The 6810-nt window shown below is 41.4% G+C and overlaps 1 non-coding gene across 1 annotated transcript; it reads right to left on the reverse strand.

Annotated features, from left to right (window-relative positions):
• Positions 1-1515: 1515 nt before the first annotated feature.
• Positions 1516-1634, reverse strand: LOC145408541 (5S ribosomal RNA). Its single transcript, XR_013898936.1, has one exon. It is a non-coding gene; the product is annotated as a 5S ribosomal RNA (ribosomal RNA).
• Positions 1635-6810: the final 5176 nt, after the last annotated feature.

Genomic DNA, 6810 nt, shown 5'->3' on the forward strand with positions numbered 1-6810 from the left:
CAGCACGACCAAGACGGCTAATGCAAGATTGACATGCTGGACACTATTTACAGCAGTTTAACCTTGTTGTGAGATACATCAAGGGAAGTGATAACGTAGGTGCAGACCTGATGTCTCGCCTGCTAACTGCTGACTAACACGGGCAACTGTTGTATGCTGGGTTCCGTAAGATAGGCGTCCTCAGAGATTTGAGTAATCCAAGGACCAGCCTGGTTCCAGTTAAAAGTGTAGACCTGACATCTCACCTGTTGGTCCCACAGGACACAGTATGTCCAGGGCCTGTACATACCTATGTACTGTAGGTTAAGGGGGGAAGTTTGAGAACCCTGCAGAGACAGTCCGAGGCTGTGTATGAATTACCTTGTGGAACGTCTTGAGCTGTGGGCCTCTCTGAGGATTCCCGGAGAATGCACAATATCCACGTGAGTGTTCACACCCATGGTGGGTGTTAAAATGTGACCTGCCCGAGATTGCGTAACGATTCTCAGCTTCCTGTCATTAATCGTAAACGTAGAGTTAGTTAACCAGTAAACTAGGTTCCATTAGCGAATCGCAATGTTTGATGTCCTGCACAGACGCCCAGTCTTTATGCTCATGACCACGTTCCCTGGTTAATTTAGCGAATTGCAGCATTTAATGTCCTGCACAAATGCCCAGTCTTTTCATTAATTAGGTATAGGGTTTAACCAGTAAACCAGGTTCCATTAGCGAATCGCAGCATTTGATGTCCTGCACAGACGCCCAGTCTTTTCGCTCATGACCACGTTCCCTGGTTAATTTAGCGAATTGCAGCAAATGATGTCCTGCACAAACGCCCAGTCATTTTGCTAATTAAGTTAGGGTTTAACCAGTAAACTGGATCAGCATTTGATGTCCTGCACAAACGCCTTGACTACGTTTCCTGGTTAATAATGTAAATAGTGTACTTTTTGAAACATAAGTACTGATTGCTAGGCAGAGAAAGAGAAATGACACTTTTGATGCTCCACCTTAATTCCTTTTGCAGGTGCAGCTGGTGGGTGCAGCACTGCCGAGCAGATTAGGTGGTCGTCCCTGACGCATGCTGCCGCCTCTTCTCTTCTGTCTCGTCATCATTATTTACCATAAATTTGTACTACATGATTTTACACGTAGGTACAGTTACACCACAACGTGTATTACATACATTACTCTACATAACAATTAGTTGTTAACGTAAATGTAGCGAACTTTTCGCTCAGTTTCAGCTGAGTACAGGATTTTTCACCGTCGTCATGGAGTTTTTCCCTCAAGCTTGCTTCTATTAACGTAAATGCGAGTTTTTGTTTGCTCATTGGCGACTGTGACTTTCTCCTGTAGCAGGATAGCACACACACACCACAGTGTGAATTTTGTTTGACTGAGTTAGGATTTATCATTCATTTTTCATTCATTGCCAGACGCCATTATCCCAAACGGGGTGGCCAAGGGCTTAGAGTTAATTGTTTTACAGGGAGGGGCACTAATCCTCCACCAACCCCACTTGACACGTAGGGATGCCAACAGCATCTGGTGTTCCCAGGCGGTCACCCATCCAAGTACTAACCAGACCCAACGTTGCTTAACTTCGCTGATCGGACGGGAAGCGGTGTACTCAACGTGGTATGGCCGTTGGATTTATATGTATGTATATTGAAATTTTTTTCCTGAGAAAAAAAAAAATCCCCTTTTGTTGGGGCATAATGTCACGAGTCGGCTCGTGACAGCATTTGGTGGGAAACCGCGAACTCTAGTAGAATCCCAGTGTTTATCGTTCACTAAACCACTCACCCGCTTGGGAGTGTTTTTCAGGCAATTTATCAATGTGTCATAAATGATCGTCTTTGTGCAAGACATTAGCACTTCCGCTGAGCGATTTATTGTGGGCGTGTTTCGCTCATTCTAGCCATTAGTAATGTGATTGGACACTTGCCTTTCTCCCACGATTTAGAGTTAGTCAAGGTTTGAACGCCACGGAAGCAGGTAGTGTGTGGCAGTGTCCTTCCTATGACGCAGTTCCCACCGCCGCCGTATTCCCACCTAGCTGTGATTGGCGAGTGCAGTGTCCTTCCAGTAACGACGCCCAGTCATCCGCTTTGTCCACTTTTCTGATCAGTAATTTCTTTTCGTATTTTCCTAGGTTTAAGAGTTAGCTTTTGAGTGAGCGAGTGAGTGCGATCTCCTTACTTTGAATTCATTTTGAAATGTAACATAAATTTATTTCTTTGTAATCAATAAATTTAACAGTTCTTTTTCTCGAGCTTAATGTAATGTAAACTCGTGTTTTATTTTCCATAATAAGCTTATTCTAGTTGCAGCTCCTAGCTTGCATAAATGCTCGCTATTCATAACTGATACTTAGGCCAGACTTTTTGTATTAAGCTTAAAATCCGTTGTGCCATCTAGGAGTTAATGCATCAGCAAGAATCTGTTATCATTAATAGCATCAGTTTATTGATTGTCAGGGGTGAAGTCACTTTCTCCAGAGGCTAACAGTACTAACAAACAGCAATTGTGAGGAATTAGTCTCTGCTGCGTACTGTTGAGAAAGTTTATAAATTCTCATCCTGAGAGAATCGGTGAAGCAAGTTACCATGAAGTAATCATTGCTTGATTTTTAGCAAGACAATTCATTGTCCTGCTCTCAGTAGTATTTAAAATTATCCTTTAATATTGAAACACTTTAAAAACCCCGGGACAAATCAATCGTAGAAGTATTTTTCCTACAAACTTTAAACTTCAACATGTTATCGTCTCTTAATAAGAGTACATTCGAGTAAGGCAACCTATTGTCATCCTTATATTCTACCATAAATTTTATACTATTTTCGACTCTATTTACCTAATCTAAAAGCTTGCTCAAATCTAGCCTACGAGGAGCTATCACAAGTACATCGTCTATGTACCTAAACAAAACTACCCCTCTAGGAACTAGGTCGTTAAAAGTAGTAGTTTCTAGGCGTTCTAAAAATAAAATATCTAAAACTGTCCGGGGGGAAACTCAGTTGTCATCTCTGTTCTTTTCTATGATATTTATCACTAAAAGTGAAACAACAGTTAGAAACACAGAGATCAAGTAAACTAATCTTCAGACAGTACATTACTCAATACATTAATGGCCATATCAGCAGGTACATTAATAAATAATGAAATAACATCGAAGCTGGCCAGTTGCTTATTTCTCATGCTTAAGTTTTGTATCCTGCTAATTTTGTACCCTGTACTCTGCAATTGACTTTCCTCAGTATCTATTGTTGCAGTCTTCGCTGCTTTCTACACAATATCATTGTCTCATTTAATGATGGTAAAACCAAAAACAGTATATACAGTTTACTAATAGACAGATATTGCCTGATTCCTATATTACCTTCAATGCTACCAATATTCCTATCTCTAAAAGCATCGATATTCTCGGTGTTTCACATAACAATGCCCTCAGCTGGACCTTCCATGTTAAAACACCTGCTATAACCGCTTCAAAGAAACTTGGATTCTTGTAGAGTTAGTAACTTCTTCGCTAACCAGCAGTTACCTATAATTCACAAGTCATGTGCGCTCTCAGCTGGAATATTGCTCACCCTTGTGGAATGGATGTGGAGAAGTTGCATTAAAACAACTAGACAAAATTCAGAACAAAGTTGCTAGAATTATTAACAGCCCTACTATCACAAATGAACTACCTTCCCTAAAAGGAAGAAGGAATGTTGCCTCCCTCGCATTATTTAACAGATACTTTTATAGCTAATGTCAGACGAAGTTGCATCCATTGTGCCACCTCTCCATGCCTTCCCCCGCGCTACACGGGCAACTGGTAGCGCTGATGACTGGACTATTACACTGTCATATCTGAATTCCTTTAACCCTCGAACTGCATCTCTTTGAAACTCGCTTCCCCAGAGTGATTTCCCCCCAAACTTCAACCTGCGGCTGTTCAAGTCCAACTGTTACAGATGTTTTATGACTGGACGACACCTGTAATCTGGTGTGTGGATTATTTTAATTTATAGATTTGTTTTTCCTTCCTCTGTTCTGTTATTAATATATATATATATATATATATATATATATATATATATATATATATATATATATATATATATATATATATATATATGTATTCTTATAAGGTATGAAAATCTTCTTGTGGGGAAGTATATGTATAAATATGTATGCACACTGATGCCTTTTATTAGAATATCGACAGCATGCACACAAACAGGAGACATGTACTAAAATTGTATATTGTAAACTTTGATTTTATTTTACAATGTACAATTTAGTACATGTCTCCTGTTTCTGTGCATGCTATCGATATTCTAATAAAAGGCATCAGTGTGCATATATATATATATATATATATATATATATATATATATATATATATATATATATATATCCCATTGGATCCCAGGGGTGCTGGGCGAGGCATGGCGCTGGGTGGGTACTAAACGTACCGCCCTCCGTCCATCGGCTCATAGTCGCGAAGCTCATAGGTCCCTGTCCGGGGGTTCCCTACTTTACAAAGACTTGAAAAATCCCGGTTCTGTCCAATATTCCGGACACCAGGCTCCAAATATATATATATATATATATATATATATATATATATATATATATATATATATATATATATATATATTGGTTGTGTGTGTCTGTGTGTGGAGAGAGAGAGAGAGAGAGAGAGAGAGAGAGAGAGAGACAGAGACAGACAGACAGACAGACAGACAGAGACAAAGACAGAGACAGACAAAGACAGACAGAGAGACAGACTGAGAGAGAGACACAGAGAGACACAGAGAGACACAGAGATTGGAAGGGAAGAAGGTAAGAGGAACAGGAAAACAGGAGAGAGGTAATGGAGAGAAGAGCGGTGTAAAGGTATGAGAGAGAGTCAGGAAAGGAAAAAAAAGGTAGAAGGAATGGGTGATGGAGGGACGGAGGGAGAGGTAGATGGAATGTGCGAGACCGAGGAAAATAGGGAAAGAATGAAAGTAAGAGAAGCAGCTTGGAGGAAGAGATGGAAGGAAGGAAGGGAGAAATGGAGGGACTGGGAAGAGGGAGATATGTAGAGGATTCGTAGGTTGAGTAAAAACAGGAAAAGTGATAGAAAATGATTCGGAAATATGGAATGAAACTGATAAAGAAGAGGGAGAGAGATGGAAGTAAGAGTTGACGGAGTAAGCAATGTAAGGACAGGAGGGAGATAAGAGATAACAGGGTGGAGGAAACTTAAGGAAGAAGAGAATGGATGGTCTGGAGGATGAAGTGAAGGAAGGAGAAAAAAGGTAATATGGGCGGGAAAGAGGCGTGGGAGGAAAGAGGTAGGGCGGTAAGGAAATGAGGGAGATCGGGGAAATAGGTAGGAGAAAAGGGAGGTACTGAGGGGGGGAAAGGTAGAAGGTAGGAAGGGAAGTAAGGAGGAAAACGGAGGAAGCAGAAGATGGAGGGAAAAGAGGCAGTGATGGAAGAAGGTAAGGAAAGAAGGAAAGCAGATAGGGTAGCAGGGAAGAAAAAGTGTAGTAAAAGTGAAAAGGGCAAGGGAAGCAAGAGAATTAGGGAGGGAAATGGGAGATAAAGAGGGAACGAAGGGAATGCCAGAAAGGACTGAAGGAGGTAAAGAGAGAAGGAGGGAAGGTGGATAGTGAGAGATTAGAAGAAGGGCAAAAAGAGAATGGAGGGAAGAAAAGAAGGGGGGAAGGGGGATAATGAGAGATAAGAGGAGGAAGGGTAAGGCGTGAAGGGAAGAATTACGGAAGGTGGAACGGAACGAAGACGTTGGAGGAGGGAGGAAAGCAAGGAAAGAAGGAAGATAAGGAAAATAGGTAGGAAGTAATGGAGGGGCGACAGAGGAAAGGGAAGAGAGAGTAGGATAGAAAGGAAGGAGCAAGTGAGAGAGGAAGAGAAGGAGAGAGTGTGGGAGTACACAGGAACACATAGGAAATATAGATAAGAGGAAGCCTGTTGTCCCATGACGAGGTTGTCTGTTGGAGAGAGAGAGAGAGAGAGAGAGAGAGAGGGTGGGGGGAAGGAAGTGGTGAAGGGAGGTGAGTAATGAAAATAGGATCAGGATAGCAAGTTAAAGGAGGGAGATAATTAAGGAGGGAAGAAAGACAGGTGTGAAAGGAAAAGTAACAGAAACAGGTAGTATGGAAAGAAGATGGCTGAAGGAGGTAGGTAAGACAGAATTATTTACCAGACAGGAAGAGAAGGAAGTGGGAAGATTAGTAAAGCAACTACAAGGAGGGGAAGGAAATATACAAGGAAGGGGAAGTACTGCAGCATGAAGACAGGTAAACTATAAAGGTCAAGATGGAGAAAAGTGAGGGAAGGAAGAGATGAAGGGAATAATATAATGGGAAAAAGGAAACTGGTGAATTGAGAAGCAGATAGATGGAGAGCGGGGAAATAGTCAGGGGAGGGAAAAAGTACTGTAAGATGAGGGCATGTTGCTTATAGTTAAAGAAGGTAGATTGGGAGAAGTGCGAGGGAGGAAGGAGACGATGGGAGTAATATAAATGAGGGGGTAATGTAAGAGGAAAAACAGGCTTCATGTCTCTCAGTACAAAGAAGATAACCAAAACAAAGTAAAATAGTTTAGTTGTAGGAAGAACAAGGGGGCTGAGGTTATTGGCTGTCAAATTTACGAGGATAATTATATAATGTTTACAGCCATTTTATGCTTGGTCCTAATCATTTCACTATACATCGTCTATCTGTCCATTGCCAGATGCCTCAAACCCCTAAGGGGTGGTCGCAAATAAATGACCTCCGTGTAGCCCTGTCCCATGTAATTTCACTGTCCTCCAAGCTCAC

This window comes from Coenobita brevimanus, chromosome 77 (assembly GCF_032717465.1).
Source record: "Coenobita brevimanus isolate Jiangsu-jjx chromosome 77, ASM3271746v2, whole genome shotgun sequence".
Taxonomy (NCBI): Eukaryota; Metazoa; Arthropoda; class Malacostraca; order Decapoda; family Coenobitidae; genus Coenobita; species Coenobita brevimanus.